This window comes from Narcine bancroftii, chromosome 1 (assembly GCF_036971445.1).
Source record: "Narcine bancroftii isolate sNarBan1 chromosome 1, sNarBan1.hap1, whole genome shotgun sequence".
NCBI classification, from domain to species: domain Eukaryota; kingdom Metazoa; phylum Chordata; class Chondrichthyes; order Torpediniformes; family Narcinidae; genus Narcine; species Narcine bancroftii.
Window position 1 is genome coordinate 256193748 of NC_091469.1, and position 21870 is coordinate 256215617.

General features: G+C 44.1%; 1 long non-coding RNA gene across 2 annotated transcripts; it reads right to left on the reverse strand.

Moving 5' to 3' along the window:
• Positions 1-398: 398 nt before the first annotated feature.
• LOC138751296 (uncharacterized) lies at positions 399-21828 on the reverse strand. 2 transcript variants are annotated; one of them, XR_011349805.1, is made up of 3 exons: positions 21755-21828; positions 8096-8264; positions 399-1773 (listed from the first exon to the last, which is right to left on the reverse strand). It is a non-coding gene; the product is annotated as an uncharacterized lncRNA (long non-coding RNA). The 2 variants fall into 2 exon arrangements; XR_011349804.1 differs by having other exon boundaries at positions 21261-21822.
• Positions 21829-21870: the final 42 nt, after the last annotated feature.

The window sequence follows — 21870 nt, forward strand, 5'->3', positions numbered from 1 at the left end:
AAGCAATAAATCAGTTTGTTTACTTGAAAAGTTGACCCCCCCCCCCCCCCCCCCACCCACCCCCATGGTGGCTTGGATTCTATCTAGACTTGCAGGATTGTTTAACCTTAGCAAAACATTGATGGATTGTTGATGGCACTGACTATATATCATTCACTTGAATTTGAAAGAAAGGAAATCTGGTAACCATTGATGAGCTGGAGTAGATCCAGGTGATTGTGTTGTGTTCAGCTTTTCCATTACAGCACATATCCTTGCAAACAAGGTCCTAACACATACTTAATATTGAAGCTTGTTACATGTCGGACTCTGGCTTTACCTTACTCTTAATTTAGTCTATGTGTGGTCTTCATTCTTTGAATGAAGTGATAGGAGAAGGTATTCGGTTCAACAGTCAATTTATTACACAGCACAAGAATAAAACTTAACAGAGCTCTGGGTCAGTCGTTAGTTCATAGGTCACCTGCACAGTGAGCTATTCCCCAAGACTGACCCCTATTGGCCAGTTGGCTCAGTTTATATAGATCAACCTTATCATACAGAACAAAAGTTGGCTTCCTTTGCTAGATCTTTTTTCATAAGGGTTATCACAAGTCATCTCCTGGTTTGCAGTTATCTGGGGTGTAGCACTCCCATCTTAATCCTTCAAGCCAGACTATCCTGTTGATTGGATCAGAAATTAATTCATCCCCAGATATTTCTAATCACCATTCTGTCCCTGTCTGGCCAATTTCTGCTGTTCTCTTTAACACCTCCTCATGCCTTAATCTTCCTCCTAGACTGGTTTTCCATTCACTTTGTTTCTTGCAGGCCATTCTTTGTTCTGGTCTGGCCTGTGTCTCCTGTGCTACTCACCACCTCCTTCAGTTTGAGCATTCCTCCTAAATCGTTTTATGCATTTCCTCTCCCTGTATTTGGGAGCAGACAATTTTGCTCAGCCAACTTTGCTCCATGCTGTGATTGCCACTTAATCACATTCCTCTTTTCCCCTGAACCATGCAGTAAATATAAACTTATTAATTAATAATTTCTTTCATAATGTTTTATCCCCTAGATTCCAACAGTCCACCTTTTGGTCTCATGAAAATGAGACCAACCACCAGTTAACTTATGGGACCAAGACCTCAGGAGTTTTTGCAAGGATCAGCATCTCCGACCCCTTGTTAAACTTAACCTCACAAACTTGGCCATTATGAACACACTTCAGTCCAGTGGGGGCCCCAACACAGTGTTCAGGAACGTCAGTCCAATCCACAACGTACTGTTTCGGTTCGTTATGGGCCTCCCAGGCTGACCACAAACACTTTGTACAGTTGTTTCCTTCTCCAGATGCTTCAAGGGCTAGGAACAACATCACCCATAGTCCCCACATAGTGTCCATCACAGCCCCTTAAATTCTGTTGACTTCAATATAGAAATATCACTTCAAATACTGAAATACAGTCACCGTAATCCAATAGTCTCTTTAAAGGGACCCGTTCAAAAAAGTTCTTAGTCCGTAGTTGCTTCACAGGTTCTCAGTCATCTCCGTTCGAATCTGTTCCAATGTCCGTGTTGGTGGGTCCGTTGCTGTTCACTGACTCCAATGATACCACGTCTCGCCTTTTCCCTGTAGTCGAACCGCGTGGGACGTCCTCTCCACCACTCTGTAGGGTCCTGTCCACCTGGGCTCCGACCACTTTCTCTTGATGACCTTTAGCAGAACCCACTCCGCGACTGAAGGTATCAGTGTTTCCCCTTTTCTGTTGGGACTTGTGACCTGTTGTGAAAAATCTGACACCAGAGTCGTTAGTTTATCATAATAAAGCTTGCATCCCATTGAACTTACCTCATTCTTCGTAGTCTGAATTCCGGCTCCCGGTCCCGGAAACTGGTGCCCCGTTTGTAGTTCATATGGAGTAAATCCTGTCACAGAACTTACTGAACTCCTTATTGACATTAATGCCAGGGGCAACGCATCCACCCAATTTAGTTTGGTCCGTGCCTGTACTTTCCCGATCTTACCTTTTATTGTTTGGTTCATCCTCTCCACTTACCCTTGGGATTGTGGATGGTACACCGTTCCAAAGGCATGTTTCAATCCCAACATTGCTTCTATCTCCTGTAGATCGTTATTCTTAAAATGACTTCCATTATCGGACCTAATTTTTCTAGGAAATCCGTGTCTCGGAATATACTGGTTGATCAGGAATTTACATACCGTCCTTGCATCTTCTCTTTTGGCAGGGATTGCCTCCGGCCACCCTGTGAACACATCTACTGCTACTAAGAGGTATCGATAGCCACTTACCCTCTCAATCATGTCCGTATAATCAAGTACGATTTCCTGCCCTGGTAACTTAGGTAACGGGAATTGTCTTTCATGTGGCTTTACAGTCGCCTTGACATTGAAAGTTATACATACCTCACACTCTCTAATATGGTTCTCCACCATCGCCGGCAGGAAGGGGTGCACCAATGTATCAAGTACCTTATCATCTGCTTCTTTCCACAGTGTGTTAGCCCATGCGCCTCCTCGAGGAGGGGTTTCATGAGTCCAGATGGTAAAACTGGCCTCCCATCTATCGATCTCCATAGTCCTTGATCCTCGGTTGCCCCCCTTTCCTCCCATACCATCCTTTCCTGAGGTGATGCCTTTGCTTGTTCCTGTATTATTACTTCTACCCTACACGGTGGTAATAAGTCATGTGCTGTTCTGTCTCCCTGTATCATAATAAACTGAGGGCCGTATCCTGCTGCCCTTTTAGCGGCCATGTCCGCTTCCTGATTTCCCCGAGCCACCATCGTATCTGTTCTATCATGTCCTTTACATTTAAGAACTGCTAATGCCCTTGGTTTCAGGAGGGCCTCAGCCAGTTTCCTAACGTCCTTCTCGTATTTAATTGGGGTCATTGCTGCTGTTAAAAACCCACTTCTAATCCATGACTAAGTTCAACCTGTATTGTCCCTACCACATATGCCGAGTCTGTATATATATTGACCTCCTTCCCTTCTGCCCATTCTAATGCTGCTATCATTCCCTGTAGTTCTGCGAGTTGTGCTGACTCCTTTCCTCTCACTGTCCCTGTAATGATTTCTTCAAATCCTCCTGTAGTTTTTCGTACCACCGCATAGGCAGCTTTCAATCCATCTGTGGGGTGTCTGTAACAACACCCATCTGTAAACAAGGTTTCATCTGGTTCTCTTAAGGGTGTAGCCTGTAAGTCAGGTCTTATTTTAATATCCTTTACTACCCTCTTCTCACAACAGTGTGGTTCTCCCTCTCCCATATTGTCTGCCATGTTAATGCCTTCATGGGTAAATGTAACATTTGGAGCGTTCAGGATCTTTTCTAGTCTCGACTGCCTTAGCGAAGTCATTGTAAATGGTGTCGAGCTCACAAATGCTACAATACTGTGTGTTGCTAATACCGTCAGGCCATGTCCCATCATTATGTGTGCCACCTTTTGTAAAATCTTTGCTACTCCTGCTGCATGTCTCGTACATGGTGGGTGTCTGTCTTCCGTCGGGTCTAGTGTGATACTCACACACCAAAGTTCGCAGTGGATGTGTCAACTCACCATATGATGGGATAAACTGCCTACTATAACCTGACAAACCCAAAAACGAAAGCATTTCCTTAACTGTCTTTGGTTTTGGATAATGTAGTATCGCTGTTCGATGTGCAGGGGAAATCCCTGTGCCTTTCGCTGAGACCATTCTACCTAAAAAGGTGACCACCTGTCTGCAGCATTGCAGCTTTGAGCGAGAGACTTTAAAACCTGCCTTGAACAGCTGCACTAGCAGGAGTTTTGTGGCCTCCAAACAGGAGACAGGCTCAGATGCTGCCAATAAGATATCATCTATGTACTGGATCAGAACTACCCCACATGGCAGTACTAGCCCCCCCAGCTGTTCTTTCAACACCTGATTGAAAATCCTTGGAGATAAGATAAAGCCCTGCGGAAGCCTAGTATACCGCAACTTTCTACCTTTATACGTGAACGAAAACACATCTCTTAATGGTTCTGTCAGCGGCAAGCAAAAGAAAGCATTCGCTAAATCTATGCAAGAGAACCACTTGTGGTTAGGGGTTAAAGCAGTCATGCCAGTATATGGGTTTGGTACTGGAACTGTGGGTGTTCGCACAATACCATTGATGCGCCTTAAGTCATGGGCCATCCGATATTTGCCCGTGTCTTGTTTAGGAACAGGTAAGATGGGTGTATTCCAACTAGAACACGAATGTTCCAACACCCCTAAATGCATAAGGTCATCAATGGTATCTGCCAAACCTTCCTCAGCTTCAGGTTTGTGGGGATACTGCATCTGCCAAATAGGGGTGTAATCTGACAGTTCGAAGGTTATGGGATCAACCTGCTGACAAAAACCCACATCTGCTGATCCCACTGACCACAGGTTCTCAGGGAGAGAATCTAGCATAGGGGCCGAGTCGGGGTGATCCATCTTCTCTCTACCATGAAAGCTTTCAATCTGTCTATGCTCAAGGAGGACTCGATCATATGTCGGGGACAAAATTCTGTATGCCTGACCAGATGAGGAGAACTGCACTGTCGGTATTTGGGTATCAGACCAGTCACCTAGGGACATCAAGTTCCGACACATCGGTCCCAAATCTTTTGCCTGGTGAGTAGTGCCAATTGCAAGGGTGATATGAGGAATGGCCTCACCTGCCATCTCATACCATTCCAGCTGTTCAGATGTCAGTGCCACCGTAGTGGCCACACCCTCCTTTCCTACCACTATGTAGTCCGAATTAATTTCCCATTGCATGCCCTCTACCTCTTCATAAAAGGCATGCTGATACATTTCATCCCCATCCCTATCGTAAAAGAGGGTCATATGGGGGGGGTCCGAGGGAGGGGTATACGGGTGTAACGTCTGGATCCACGGCTTCCATTGATTATAAAGCTTTAGCAGCCCTCCCTTCTGTGGGTCCTCTGGTTCCAACAGCCCCCAGTAAATGTCAGCCCATTGTCCCTCAGACGCGGATCCTCCAGCTGCCGCCAACAACATCTGAGAACTGGAATGAAGTGTAGTTACTGAACAGTTCATAGAATATCCATTTGGAAAGGTGACCTCTATTCCGCTGGATCCACAAAGGATCGATGCTCCGCACCTGACCAACAGGTCTCTGCCCAAAAGATTGGTAGGGCACCTGGCTGACAAAATGTATTGATATGTAAAAGTCTGTCCCGCCACAGAATTGACTAGTGGTGTAGAAAATGGCAGATTTTCTGGTGTACCCGAGAACCCTATCAGCTGGACGCTAGAGGATGATGTTTTAGCTTGAAACTCAGCGCCAGTGAGTGTTGAAAATCTGGCTCCCGTATCCACTAAAAAAGATACTTCCATGTCCATTACTTTAATCTGCAGGAAAGGGTCTGCCAACCTAGCCTGCTCGTGGGTGCTCGGGCTCCGTCACTGTGGGCAATATTGCTCCTCCTCTGTCAGCAAAGGTAATTGTCTCTAGGGAGCTAGAGCCGCATAGGGTGCCTGATGTACCGGGGGTGGCACTGACGATCTCTGGGGCTGGACCCAATGCTCATTTTGTGGTGGTCCATATCCCCTTCCCCCAGTGTCCCGAGGATCCCAAGCTAGGGGGCAGTCTCTCTTCCAGTGTCCTGGCTGACCGCATACAAAACATACGGCTGGTTGCATTCGTGGAGCACCCCAACCTCTCCCTCTTACTCGGAATCCCCCCATTGGACCTCCCGTTCTGCCCACATAGGTGGGACCCGGTGCCCAATATGGGGCCGGGTGCCAACTCATATTATTCCCTTGTGGTGGCTGCTGAATCATCTGGTTCGCACCCTTTGAGGAATTCTTTTTTGTCTCATTTGCCTTTTTCCTAGCCTCTTCCAATTGAAGCTTAAGGAGTTGCACTTGTGTCGACTCCGTAGTTTGTTTGTCCTCCTTTTGCTTAGCCCTGTAACATTTCATGTGATGGGTCAAATGTTTTTCCCATTGCTCATTTGAGCAGCCAGGAATATCAGGGATATTCTCTAACGCCTCCCTAACTACAGCTGGCAGTCCGCTCGTTACTGCAGCCCTAAAGAGTGTAGTCTGCAAGGGATCTGTGGCTGGGTGTACTCCTGCTTTATCCGTCCAACTCTCCTTACACTGACGCAAAAAGGTCAAGATCTCCTCATCCTCTGACTCCTTTTGTCTATTGTGAGGAGTGGGGGTGGTGTGATCCTCTGACATTCCTACCGAGAAGGCATTCTCAAGTGTCCGTTCTTGCTCTCTCTCATTTGTTTCCAGTCGCATACTAGTTTCCCTCACTTTACATACATCATTCTGTATTTCCTTTGTTAACTCCTTCATTTCCTCCACCCTTTCCTGCATAACTCTCTTAAATCTCTCCTTTGCCTCCTGGAGTTCGTGACCTGCTAATTCAGTGACATTCACTATTCCCTCATTTATCTGCATCACTGGCATCTGGGGAATAGGATAAGGTGGTGGCAATGTCTCTGGTAACTTTGGATATAGCGGGGCTGACGGCTTAACCTCCCCCGTATTCTCCTTAGTGATATGGGATCCCTTTTTAATATCATGTTGAAGGTTCGCTTCCACAGCCATGCAAGCCAATGTAATATTGTGTAAATCTGCCCTTCTCTGTTCCTTCACTTCTTTCTGTTGTTTAAGCCTTCTTCTATTCCATATAGATCCTTGTCCCTTTGCCTCCTGTTCCTGTACCTCCTTGGCTGCTTCCCTCTCTGCTTCTCCTAAGTACAGTACCAGCCTGATTTTTTCAAACCCTCGTGGTACCTTCCCCTGACTCTCTCCATATCTGTTCGTACCGTGCCATAGCCTGTACCTCCTCTCCCTTCGGTAATCCTCCCAGTAATTGATTCCTTGTTTTTTCCCCAGTCGGTTTACAGATGGGGGAACTCCTCTGTCTTCCCCGAGCTCTTGCCCTACATCCCTATTTACTCCTTCTATCTCTGTTCCGAATTTTAACCCTTTAGACCGTACTTCACTGGGTCTCTCCCCTGGTAGGATTTTGACACCCTGCAATCTACTTCGACCCTTCCCACGTTATTATAAACACCAGCGGCACACTGTACACAATCCTTAAACAAATACTTATTATAAACTATTATGATACACTACACGATTCTTAAACAGATACTTATACACTATAGAAACAAATAACTATAACACAATACACCTTATACAGATACTTATTATACACTACTATGGTACACGATCCTTAATCAAATACTTATTACACACTATAGAACCAAATAACTATCACAATACACCTTATTCTAATTGGCCAAGTGTCTAAACCTATCTCTCGAGATCGCTACGAGGGGACTCCAACCCCGTTCTACTAGGGGGACTCCAACCCCCTTTTTACTACAGGGGACTCCAACCCCGTTCTACTAGGGGGCTCCAACCCCCTTTTTACTACAGGGGACTCTAACCCCGTTCTACTAGGGGGACTCCAACCCCCTTTATTCTACAGGGGACTCCAACCCCGTTCTACTAGGGGGACTCCAACCCCGTTCTACTAGGGGGACTCCAACCCCGTTCTACTAGGGGGACTCCAACCCCATTCTACTAGGGGGACTCCAACCCCATTCTACTAGGGGGACTCCAACCCCATTCTACTAGGGGGACTCCAACCCCATTCTACTAGGGGGACTCCAACCCCATTCTACTAGGGGGACTCCAACCCCATTCTACTAGGGGGACTCCAACCCCATTCTACTAGGGGGACTCCAACCCCATTCTACTAGGGGGACTCCAACCCCATTCTACTAGGGGGACTCCAACCCCATTCTACTAGGGGGACTCCAACCCCATTCTACTAGGGGGACTCCAACCCCATTCTACTAGGGGGACTCCAACCCCATTCTACTAGGGGGACTCCAACCCCATTCTACTAGGGGGACTCCAACCCCATTCTACTAGGGGGACTCCAACCCCATTCTACTAGGGGGACTCCAACCCCATTCTACTAGGGGGACTCCAACCCCCTTTTGTTTTATTCTTTGGCTTTAACTAGGGCTTTTGCAGAGTAGTGACAACACACAATTTTATCGTTGCCAATAGCAGAACTTCGTTTAAACAGGCGTCTGCTTACCTCCCTTTGTAGAATGGTCACTTGTTGTTATCACCACAATCGACCGGTGTTTCGTATCTTTTTCTTCCGTCACTTCTCCATCTTCATCACGTCGGGGTCACCAAATTGTCGGACTCTGGCTTTACCTTACTCTTAATTTAGTCTATGTCTGGTCTGAGTCCAGCGTGTTCTTTGAACGAAGTGATAGGAGAAGGTATTCGGTTCAACAGTCAATTTATTACACAGCACAAGAATAAAACTTAACAGAGCTCTGGGTCAGTTGTTAGTTCATAGGTCACCTGCACAGTGAGCTATTCCCCAAGACTGACCCCTATTGGCCAGTTGGCTCAGTTTATATAGATCAACCTTATCATACAGAACAAAAGTTGGCTTCCTTTGCTAGATCTTTTTGCATTAGGGTTATCACAAGTCATCTCCTGTTTTGCAGTTATCTGGGGTGTAGCACTCCCATCTTAATCTTCCAAGCCAGACTATCCTGTTGATTGGATCAGAAATTAATTCATCCCCAGATATTTCTAATCACCATTCTGTCCCTGTCTGGCCAATTTCTGCTGTTCTCTTTAACACCTCCTCATGCCTTAATCTTCCTCCTAGACTGGTTTTCCATTCCCTTTGTTTATTGCAGGCCATTCTTTGTTCTGGTCTGGCCTGTGTCTCCTGTGCTACTCACCACCTCCTTCAGTTGAGCATTCCTCCTAAATCGTTTTCTGCATTTCCTCTCCCTGTATTTGGGAGCAGACCATTTTGCTCAGCCAACTTTGCTCCATGCTGTGATTGCCACTTAATTACATTCCTCTTTTCCCCTGAACCATGCAGTCAATATAAACTTATTAATTAATCATTTCTTTCATAATGTTTTAACCCCTAGATTCCAACATACACTAATCATGTTCTGTGCCAATAGCACAAAAGGATAATTTGCACTATTATGTCACTTTTTGTTGTCCTATGATTTTACTGTGAGTATTTATTATCTACTTTTGCATTTATTGTCTTTTTAATTCAATTAAGTTTACTATTATAGTTGTTTTTAAAAATACCTCTCACTGTAGCAATTAAGAATTCTGTTGCATATGTACATTGTATAATGTATATGACAATAAACATTTTTATCGTTAGTTTTCTTTAGAGATACTGCATAGTAACCGGCCCTTCTGGCCTACGAACCATTGCTGCACAAATAATCAATTAACCTACAAAGCTTGTACACATTTTTGGAGAGGGGGAGGAAATGAGAGCACCCAGAGGAAATCGATACAGTCAAAGGGAGAATGTACAAACTCCTTACAGACCTTCGAACCAAGGTCAATGATGCTGTAGTAGGTTTGCACTAACTGCTACACTTGCCATATTGTCCTAGATTTAGCTTTATTGCTAAATGGGATTGATGTAAAACATAAATTTGTTTTCAGTGCTTCACTGATTGCCTCTTGTGCTCGGAAGGATCTGCCAAATTAAAGTATGAAGATAAACTGTGACTTTCCTGCATAAGAATCTAGAGGGTTGATTCCCAGTAACCCAGTCATTAGTAATAAGGAATTTCCTATATGCAGGGGGAAGCCATCTATGAAACCTGCCATCTATGCCTGTCTAAAATTCTGCTTCTGGTTGCTTGTGTTCTCCACAAACATAATGTGGTGAAACCACTATTGTATAGATTTCCATGCCATATGTAAACATCATGACCTTTCCTGGTTGACCCTGCTCTCACTGTCCGGCTCATGACTCCTCCCCTTTCCTTCCCCATAAAGGCTGTCATGCTGCAAGTTTGAGTCCAGGTCAGTGTGAGCGACCAACACAGGGATGCTGTCCATCTCTTGTAAATAAAAGCCTTCAGTCTCGGCAACTTTCTGTCTTTGTGTAATTGATGGTGCTTCACATTATGTAGGCATGGAAATGATCTCGATATTGATACTAATTCACACAAAGTAAAAATAAATTCACCTCCACAATTCATCCACAGTCATTAAAGTACATGGAATAAAGCATAAAGATTGTTCATGCAATAATGTAATGCTCATCTTAACAACACCATTCTCATCACCTTTGCTGCATTCCAGTTAAATACTAAAGCACCTCTTTGGCTTGGCTTCGCGGACGAAGATTTATGGAGGGGGTAAAAAGTCCACGTCAGCTGCAGACTCGTTTGTGGCTGACAAGTCCGATGCGGGACAGGCAGACACGATTGCAGCGGTTGCAGGGGAAAATTGGTTGGTTGGGGATGGGTGTTGGGTTTTTCCTCCTTTGCCTTTTGTCAGTGAGGTAGGCTCTGCGGTCTTCTTCAAAGGAGGTTGCTGCCCGCCAAACTGTGAGGCGCCAAGATGCACGGTTTGAGGCGATATCAGCCCACTGGCGGTGGTCAATGTGGCAGGCACCAAGAGATTTCTTTAGGCAGTCCTTGTACCTTTTCTTTGGTGCACCTCTGTCACGGTGGCCAGTGGAGAGCTCGCCATATAACACGATCTTGGGAAGGCGATGGTCCTCCATTCTGGAGACGTGACCCATCCAGCGCAGCTGGATCTTCAGCAGCGTGGACTCGATGCTGTCGACCTCTGCCATCTCGAGTACTTCGACGTTAGGGATGTAAGCGCTCCAATGGATGTTGAGGATGGAGCGGAGACAACGCTGGTGGAAGCGTTCTAGGAGCCGTAGGTGGTGCCGGTAGAGGACCCATGATTCGGAGCCGAACAGGAGTGTGGGTATGACAACGGCTCTGTATACGCTTATCTTTGTGAGGTTTTTCAGTTGGTTGTTTTTCCAGACTCTTTTGTGTAGTCTTCCAAAGGCGCTATTTGCCTTGGCGAGTCTGTTGTCTATCTCATTGTCGATCCTTGCATCTGATGAAATGGTGCAGCCGAGATAGGTAAACTACTCTTTGCAGACGATGCCGCTTTAGTTGCCCATTCAGAGCCAGCTCTTCAGCGCTTGACGTCCTGCTTTGCGGAAACTGCCAAAATGTTTGGCCTGGAAGTCAGCCTGAAGAAAACTGAGGTCCTCCATCAGCCAGCTCCCCACCATGATTACCAGCCCCCCCACATTAAAGCACCTACCCCCTCTCTATACAAAAGATTCATTGAAGTTAGCATGTGACTATTTAAGTCAACAGAAATTGATAAGTTGAATAATGATGATAGGAACTAATTACCTTTGCCTGTCCCTTTAGTGAGATCTCCATTTGAGTTTATTGGGCATGTTACCATTACACACTGCTCTCTGTGCACAGTTGTAACTAGATGAGAGAAAAATTTTCTGATTTTGTACGTTCAACAATGACTGAATCTGAATGCTGACTATGAGTGGCTGTGTCTCCAATGTTTTGATTCCTGCTGGGAAGCATTTCAGCACTCTGAACTAGCTGGCTGAGGGGCACATGTCCAGATGCCAGTAATGGGAGCATACATACTAGTGTCATACATACTAGTGTCACTGTATCCAGACGAATTCGAGAACATGATAACAAATCACAGATAGCAGCAATTGGCTCTTGGACAGCAACAAGCAGAGCTCCAATGGCAGCAAGCTCTGTTTCCACTGAAGCACACTGATTTTGGACAGCATCCTCCTGCGCTTCTTTGGAAATAGACACTGCTCCCACTGTGGGAACATCTCAATGTTGCTAGCCACCTGTACTGGTATTCAGGTGACCTTTAAGTACTGGAAACCCGATGTCATTAGCTTAGGTGTTTTGAAGATGTGAAGCTTTGCTTTAGTAACAGCTATTTATCAAACAGAACCTGGGAAAACAATATTTCAAACACTTACTTGAACTGGGAGGAAAATTGGATGTCTGTGCCATTGATATAAATAGACAGTGCTTCTTGTATAAAACCACTTTAGCACATATGGATAAAAACTCCATTTATCTGGATTAAACATTAAATTCACCTACTTATTTCTTTCACAGTACAGTACTACAATAAATTTTCCAGTGAACTTACCATTTCAGGGGAGTGTGCAAACTGGTGGCTTGGTGAACTTCAAGTTAGTGCGGGAACTAGGACTCCGGTGAGTTTCAAGGAAGTGTTGGAACTCAGGCCCCAGTGAATTTCAAGTTAGTGGAGAAACTAGGGCCCTGGTGAGTATCAAGGAAATGTAGGAACTTGGGCTCCAGTGAGATTCAGGGGAACAGAAGAAATGAGGCCTTGGTGAGCTTTACAGTGGGTGGGAATTGGAGGACTAAATCTGTAGAGAGTTAGCAGACAAGTACAGAAATCATAAATTGGTGATAGTAAATTTTAACTTTCCAAGTGTTGACTGAGACTTCCATACTGTAAAAGGGCTGGATGGCTTGGAGTTTGTCAAATGTGTTCAGGAAAGTTTTCTAAATCAATATATGGAGGTACCAACTAGAGAGAATGCTATACTGGATCTTCTATTAGAGAATGAGATAAATATGTGAAGGGACCCATTTTGGGTCCAGTGATCATAATGCCATTACTTTCAAGTTAATTATGGAGAAGAATAGGTCAGAGATTCTAAGCTAGAGAGAAAGGCCAATTTTGAGGAAATGAGAAAGGATCTAGAAAGCGTGGATTGGGAGAAGTTACTTTCTGGTAAGGATGTGTTCTGTAAGTGAAAAGCATTTAAAGAAGAAATTTTGAGAGTAGAGAGTTTTTATGTTCCTGCCAAGATTAAAGGGTAAAGTTAACAGGCATAGGGTGTGATGTTTCTTTTATTGTAATAAAGAAACTTGGGTTCTTTTATAACAATTATAATTTATTAGCTTTAGAACTCATGACCTCATAGAGGCATCCATTATGAATCTACTCCTAGCTGCAACAAGGACTCCCTCTAGTGGTCAGAATTATCATTAGCAATCTGTCATTACATCCCCTTTCCTTTAGATGTTTAACAACATGACACACTAATACAGTATTCATTTCAATTTAAAGTTCAACACAAATGTAAACACAAACATCAGCAGCACAACCTTTTCAAGTGTGAAAGTTCTCTTTTCTTTTAGAGATTCTGTCTATCAGATGCTTTGATAATGCATGTGGATCTTAATATAGGTGCTTATGTCGGCTCTGCTGGTCAACTACTGTCTAGCACTGGTGGTGTTTCCTCTGTCGCTGTGCAGGCTAGATCATCTGCATTTGTCTGTTCCTGCAGTGTCTCTTGGATTTTCAGCAGGCTCTTTCGATTCCTCCTCAGTATTTGACCATCCTCTGTTCAGATCGGGTAGGATCTTGGATTTACTTCCTCCAGAACAGTGGCCTTTTCGTCCCAACTGTTGAATCTCTGAGTCACACTGTGTCATGTTGTGCCAGTGGCCCTAAGCTTCTTGCTGACTTGTCATTGTTTGTTTTTATTTTCTTTGCAAACACATTTGTTTCCATTCGACATCTTCGTCATCTCCGTTCTTGTTTGGGTCTGCAAAGTAGGGTAGTGTGGTGCATAGTAGATGTTCCATCAGAAGCTCAGAAGATGACATGCCATCTTCAAGTGGTGAAGCTCTGAAACTCAATAAAGCTAGATACAGATCTGAGCCACTGTCTAGTGCTCTCTCAAGCAACTGTTTACTGTTTGAATGTGGATACAGAGGACTTGAAGTCACAAGTTGAAAATCATACTCTTCTGCAAAGTTCTGGAATTCTCTACAGCTGTAGCATGGATCATTGTCACTGTAGACAATTTGAGGAATTCCATTTCTTGCAAAGATTGATTTCATATATTTAATTACACAAGCAGCAGACACGTTGGAAGGTTTCACAATCGCCAGATAGTTTGATAGATACGCAATAACCAGCAAGTAATTTTTTCCAGCCATGTGAAACAGATCAGTCCCAACTTTCTGCCATGGTTCTGCTGGTAAGTCAGTTATGATCATGAGTTCCTTTGCCTGCTTTGCGTGGTTTCAATGTCAGCATTTATCCCTGCCCAATAAACAGCAGTTCTGACCCTCCTCTTGCATTTTTCCATTCCAAGGTGCCTCTTGTGCACCCTTTTCAGCATCTCTTGTTGCAGAGATTGAGGAATGAAAATTCCGCTCTGAAGCCCATTGGCAACACTCAGCTCAGCTCTGATGTTGCAGTATGGCTGACATTCACCTTTATGTCATCCTTTATTCAGATTCTTGATGACCTCTGTAGCACTGTGTCCACTTCTGTTTCAGCTGTGATCTGTTTGGATTTCATGTCAGATACAGGAAGAGATTCAGTGATCAGGTTCATGTAGAGATTCACATCTGTCTCTGTGGAACTCTCATTGTGTGCTTCACTCTGTGTTGTTGCCCTGGATAATGCATCAGCTAACATAATAAATTTCCCTGGTGTGTACGCCAGTTCAAAGTCATCATCAGTCTTTGGATTCTCGGCAACATTTCATTGAGATTTTTCTTGATTATCACTATTATGGCTTATGGTTTGTCTCTCCCATGAATGTTGGAAGACCACACACATAACTGTGAAATTTTCTCATGTCATAGACTAAGCCTGGACACTCTTTCTTGATCTGTGCATATCGACATTCAGATGTTGTCATCGTCCTTGATGCATATGCTACTGGCCTCCAATCTTCTCCCTCAGCCTGAAGTAGCATGGTTTCTATTTCATCTTTTGAAGCATCCATGGATATTTTCATCCTTCTGGATGTGTCAAAGGATGTCAAAAGCACTGGTTCTGTAGTTAGAATGGTCTTTAGCCATCCCCATTCTTTCTCATAGTTGGCTGTCCACTTGATTTCACATTTGTCCTGTAACAAATTGCTTAGGTACATTGCTTTGGAAGACAAGTTTAGTATCAATTTACCAATGAAATTGATCATTTCCAGCACTCTCAATCGCCTTTTTTTTGTCATCTCTAAAATTGCTTTCGCCTTGATCTTGTCTGGCTCCACACCTGCCTCTGACAGTTTATCTCCCAGAAAGGTGATTTCCTTCACACCAAACTGACATTTTGCTCTATTTAGCTTTTATCCATACTTCTGGATGCATTGATAAGCCTCTCATTCTGTTGTTCTTGTGTGGATCCCCATAGGATCATATCATCCATGTACACATGTACCCCATTTCTGCCTTCTATGATGTGCTCTATTGTCCTGTGGAACACTTCCGGAACTGAGGAAATTCCAAAAGGCATCCTCAGACAGGATTATCGACCAAACAGTGTATTAAATATACAGTATTTTGTGCTATCATTATGCAGTTTTACTTTCCAGAAGCCCTGGGATGTATCCAATTTAGTGAAAAACATTACACCGGCCATCTAACTTATAATTTCATCCCTGGTTGGAATCTGATAATGTTCTTTCTTTATATTGGCATACAGGTCTTTTGGTCCATGCACATGTGCAGGTCACCATTCTTATTTTTGACACAGACCATTGAATTCACCCATTCTGTGCGCTCCTCCACTTTCTTTATGTCCCCTAGTGACACCATTCAGTCGAGTTCCTGCTTGAGCTTTTCTTTTAGTGGCACTGGAACCTGACTCAGGACATGCATTACTGATTGTATGTCCTCTTTTAACTGTATCTTATAGGTGAATGATAGAACTACAAACCCCTTGAAAATGTCTGGAAATTGATCCAGTATTTCCTCTACATTGTTCCTTGCATTGGTGCTGCTAATGTGGTACACCTTCTTGACTAGACTTAAGTTTTCACATGCTTTGTCAATCATGTCCATCTGGGACAACTGTGAATCTGAGGTGGTGCTCTTTATCTTTAACTTTCACCTAGAGTTTACATGTACCTTTCGTATTGATGCTCTATCCATTGTAGGCTTTGAGCTGTACATGGATTTACATAGATTTATGGCTCTATCTTCATTGCCATGATGTCGTGCTTACAGACTAAAATGACCTTTGCCCCTGTGTCCAGCTTGAAAAGAATATTTGTTCCATTTGTATGTATTGACACAGTACACTTTACTCTGTTCAGTAGTGGTCTACAAATTGAATGGTAACATGAGTTTAACCTACCAATTTGGCAGGTTACCTACCCATGTACAGGCTAATTAGTGGGTGGAAATGTTTTAAAAACTGCACAGGTAGGCAAACCACTTCAGAGGTGGATTATCTACCCACATACACACATCATGTAGCTACTGTTGGTCAATTTGTAAATGATCGATGTCAGCACTTGCATGCAATGGCTGTCTTCCTTACTCTTAATCCCCCATGCTGCTGGAACACCAGAACGGTGCCAGCAGCATGAAGGACTATGGATAAGGACAGCCATTCCTCCTGCCCCAACTCCAATCCCTGCCAGTCCATTCCACTCCCCTGACAGACTACTTAGCTCTCCGCTGGCCTGACAGCATTCACCTGCCAGCCTGATAGCGTTTGCCCATTGGCCTAGCAGCGTTTCCCCCCTGACACCGACAGCATTCTCCTCAGCCCCAACTCCATGTTCCTCCCCCAGCCTTGACAGCGTTCTGACTCCATGCTCACCCTGGCCTCAAGAGCGTCCCTCCCTCCACTCCAATTCCACGCCCTCCCAAGCCACTGACCTTTTGGAGGCCAACACAGGGGACAGGGGCTTCATGGACACGTCACTCATCACATCACTGAAGGGGCAGAAGCGCCCTTAAATTACTCAATCACTATAATTTAGAGTCCAATGTGTAAGGGACTGCAGGGGCCAGCTACAGGAGTAGAATACACTGGTTCTGAGCAGCCCCAGTTTAAAAATGTCTGTTGTCTGTTGGTTTATAATCTTTCTGCACTTCCATCCCAATGAAAATTGTATCACTAAGAGCAGTTTCTTCTATAGTGTGTTAATGGTTCTCAAACTTTTTCTTTCCACTCACATACTACTTTAAGTCATCCCTATTCCATAAATGCTCTGTGAATAGTAAGGAATTGCTTAAACTGGTATGTGAGTGGGAAGGAAAGGTTGCGAATCACTAATTGCTACTGAAATATTTTGCTTGAGAAAAATTTCCTTTGGAGTTATGAAACCGTGCACATATCGAGTCAATTAGATATGATTAAAACAGTGCTTTTCAAACTGAGGGGATCATCGAACACAGAACCAAACCCTGAAGAGCTCAGGTAGTGGTGATTAAGAGTGGGGGGATAAACACCAAATGGTTATCGACCACAGTCAGACCATTAACAGGTTTACGCAACTGGATGTGTTCCCCCCTCCCCCACATAGCCGACAGGGTAAACCAAATCTCCAAATATTGATCATCCACCACATACCATGCCCTCTACTCCAGCCCCCAGTCCAACTGTCTCAATTCAGTTGCAAGACACCCCACCCACCATCAATGACCAGACTGTCCAGGAGTCAACAGCTGAGCCACAGCTGGCGCTATGACAGTCACAATGGCAGACAAGACCACCAGATAGACTGATCTTGTGACGGACATGGAACCCACTTCATCCCACTGGACCTCTTTTAAAAGAGGGGTGAATGCGGTGGAACTTCTGTTAATACAGTTTGTATTTGTTTGGCTGGGCTGTCCCTTGCTGATTGTACCTGTGGCTCCTCCCCTTGATTCCCCTAAAAAAGGGGAACAAGCTTAAGTCTTGGGTCATCAACATGAGACGTGCCTTCTGTTTATGATAATAAAAGCCAATCAGTCAGGTAATATTTAGTCTTTGTTATTGATAGCACATCACATGGATCATTGAATTTTGCGCAATCCAAAATTGCATGTTCTTGCATTTAGTTTTAAGTCAGTTATAAAGTATCACAGCTCTCTCCCTGCAGCTGTGCATGCGAGCAAAACATGTACCTCTCCAATGTTTCATTTTGCTTTGGTGAACAATGTTCATCAAAAATCTCAATAACCTTGTCGAACTTGCCCTGGTCTTCTGCCTTTGCAAAAGCAAATCTATTGAAAACCTTTCGTGCTTGAGGTCCCACCATGTAAGTAACAGTGCAATCTCCAATGCATCGTTTTTACTATGAAGTCTAATGGCTTGCAGGTACAGCATGAATTTTTGTTTGAACAATGTCCATTCGTGGTCGATATTTTCAGTCCAATTTACAGCATCAGGACTCTTCACACTTTCCATTTCTCTGCTGCTATTGACTGATTCTCACTCTGCACACTCCTGGTGTTTCTCCTGGTTCCATGCACATTCCTCATACTATGTGATGTTTCTTTTATTGTAATAAAGAAACTTGGGTTCTTATAAAAAAACTATACTATATTAGATGTAGACTCAAGACCATGTGAAGGGATCCATCTTGAATCCAACCCAAACTGCAACAAACTAGTCTTCGACTCCCTCAAGTGGTCAGGAGGATCACTAGCACTCTATCAGTACAAGTCGGAAGTTGGAGAAACATGAACTTTTATCAGATTTAGCATGTTTAATCACATAATGATGCTGACACATGGTGTTACCATATATATGTGAGTAATAGTCAAATTTTGTTGTAAAATTGAGGGGGGGGTCAACTATTAAATGCATACTACTTTTGACAGTGGTAAATACCCGTACCAGTAGAGGCATCGGCTGCTTGGTTCGGCAAGTGGGTGGCTGGGACCGGGTGGTAAGACCGTGTTTAGGATATCGGAAGCTAGGTTGGGCGGCTGGGACCAGGTGGTAAGTCTGCGTTCCCAGTGTCAGGAGCTTGGATGGGTGTGCAGCCGGGGCCTCAGCAAGAGTCTGTGGTCGGGGAGCTCAGATGGGTGGGTAGCTGGGACCTCGGTGAAAATCATTGATTGGGCCATTGAGAGCTCAGATGGGCAGGAGGGTGGGGCGAAAAATAGAAGAGGATGACTTTTACATGATATCGACTATTACACATGTATATCTGGTTATTCAACTGACCTAAAAAATGTTTGCCACACTGTTTTTCGTTTGCACTCAGCATCTGATGCCTCTCATGTCAGTGTCCAACAATAGTTGGCCAATATTGATGGATTCCAGTTGCCCTGATACCACTTTCCCATGGTTGCAATGTCCTGGTGAAACCTTTCACCATTTTCAACACTGACTGCAGCAGGATCAGCAGGAAAGAAGCCCAAGTGCAAATGAAGAAAATGTTGTGCTTCATGGTATTATATGCTTGAAGCATGCTGCCAAACAGCTGGATGTAGCTTGGTGCTCTGTAGTTGCCAAGAGTGAGCTGCTTTTGTATCCTGTCTGCATCTATCCTAACTAATCATGCTCAGGCCTAAGACAACATTTGTATAGCATCTGCCCTGAGTGAATACCAGGCATGCTTGGACTGACTAAAACAGCTTGCTTTTTGTCAATATACCAGCAGGATTAAATATGTCAGGAAATTACAATAAAATATATTATAGCTAAAAAACAGTATGCAAGAGGAAATATCTAAGGTGATTTTCATGATCAGCACCCCAAAATCCATAAAATACACCCAAACGTGCTCAGGAAGCAAAATCTTTGGTGTACGATGCAATTCTTCCTTAGTCAACTTAATTCTTGTGACAAACCACCTGTTTTTGTGGAAGAGCTCTAAACTTTCCAGCTTTCTGATTTTAGACCTATGTTGACAGCTCACCCAAAAATTACTTTGTTTTTTTTAAACTCTTCTCAAGATCTTGGAATTTATGGATGGATAACAGATGGACAAACCTTTTTTAAAATTTAAAACTTATAACATATCTTCCAGGATCTAAGCACCAATGGCAAAGCCTGCATCTATTGTTCATCATTAATTTTGCCCAGTTGATTAGTTTAAGGAATTAAGAATGAACTCTCACATAAAAAAAGACAAAAAAATGGTAATTAAATAATCCCCTTGTAAAAACATTCTTCAATCAGACATATTTCAGGAATCAAAAGTAAAACACACAAATCTGTAAACACCGTGGTGGAAATAAACACACAATGCTGGAAAGACTCAGCAGGTCAAGCAATGTCCTTTATAGCAAAAGAAAAAAATACATAACCAATGTTTCAGGTTAGAACAAGGTATCAATTCCTGAAGGAAAAAGTGGGAGGAGGGAGAGAAGATAAAAAGACATGGGAAGGGCATAGGAGCAGAGGAAAAGTGGATAATGGATGAGATGAGGAAGGCATGAAGTGAAAAGAAGGATAGTAGATGTGGGAGAAATGAAGGGGAGGATGGAGAATGGAGGGGATAGGAAGGAGTATGAGCAGGAAAAAAGGGAGAATAAGAACAGGAAATGAAAGGCAGAGAAAAGGGGAGTATAGAAGGAGATGGGGAGGAGAAGGGTCCAGGTATAGCATTTGGAGAGGGAGAGAGAATCAAAGAGGTTCAAAGAAGGAGAGAAGACAAAAGGAATAGTGGGGGATAAGAGGTGGGTGGGGGGGAATAAGAGGTGGGGGGGATAAGAGGTGGGGAAAAGAGAAAATATAGAGGATTTAGGGGTGTGAAGAATGGGAGAGAGAGAGGGGGAGAAGGAAGCCTTTGTTGGATAGACAGGAGGAAAGGAAAGGGGAAGGGAGGACAGGGAGCGAGGAGGGAGGAGAGCAACCTGGGAGAGTAGAAAGAGTGGGGTGAGGAGTTGGAGAAGTGAAATAATGAGTGGTAAGACAGGGTAAGAGGAAAAGATGAAGGGGGTGAGTGTGAATGGGAGAGGAGAAACGAGGAGGAAGAGAGATGAAAAGGAATTGAATCCCTATGCCATAATTGCTCTGTGATTGGTAAGGCAGTATGTAAGTGGGAAGGGAAGGTTGAGAACCACTGCTCCAGACTTAAGTGTTACTGAAATATTTTACTTGAGAAAAATTGTCATTGGCCCATTTCCTTTGGTGTTCTGAAACCAGGTACATAATGAGTCAATTAGGTACGATTAAAACAGTGGTTTTCAACTTTTTCTTTCCTATGTTTTTCTATTTGCATCCATGTACCTGTCTTCCAGTCTTTTATTGTACCAGCCCCCACTACCATCCTTAGCAAAGCATTCCAGGGTTATATATATTAATAAAACAACCCTGGCTTCTCCCCTAAACTTTTTTTCCCCTCATCTTGTGCAGATGTCCTCCACTATTTGCTGCTGTTGTCCACAAAAAATGTGTTGGCTGCCTATCCTATCTATGCTTCTCATAATCTTGTAGACCTCTTTTAAGTAATCTTTCATTCTCCTTTACTCCAAATAGAAAAGCCCTAGCTCTGGTAACATTGCCTCATAAGACATGTTATCCCATCCAGGCAACATCATGGTAAATCTCCTTGGCACCCTCTCCAAAGTTTCCAATAATGAATCCAGCAGAACACAATATTCCAAGTGTGGCCCTACAGGAATTTTATACAGCGGCCACATTACCTCAAGACTCCTGAACTCAATCCCTCCATGGTTAGCTTTAGCGGCTAGTGCAACGCTAATTACAACACCGGCAGTCAGGACATCGGGTTCGAATCCCGCGCTGTCTGTAAGGAGTTTGTTTGTTCTCCCTGTGTTGGCGTGGGTTTCCTCCGGGTACTCCATTTCCCTCACACCATTCAAAGCGTACCCAGCTTATAGGCCCAACAGCCGGTCGACAGCCAATCGTTGGTCGAAAGGGCTTGTTATTTGTGTTGTAGGTCAAATTTTAAATTTAATGAAGCCTTCTTAACTACCCCATCAACCTTGATCCCTCCACACTGAGAAACCACACTGTGAAAGATCCTGTCAAGTTAGACTTTCCAAAGCTCCGGATTGAACTCCATCTGCCACTTCGCCACCGAATTCTGCATGTGCAAAGGTTGACAAGGATGATATTCCACTTGAAACAATTCCTTATACTTCCCCCACCCCGTCAACTCCCCACAGATACTGACAAGCCCGCCAGGTGTTTCCACGAGGACTGTTCTTCCTCGAGTAGGGGGCGCTCGCTGCTGAGCGCAGTGCGTCACCGCGCCGCATCAGCCAGCCAGGTGCAGTACCTCAGTGCACC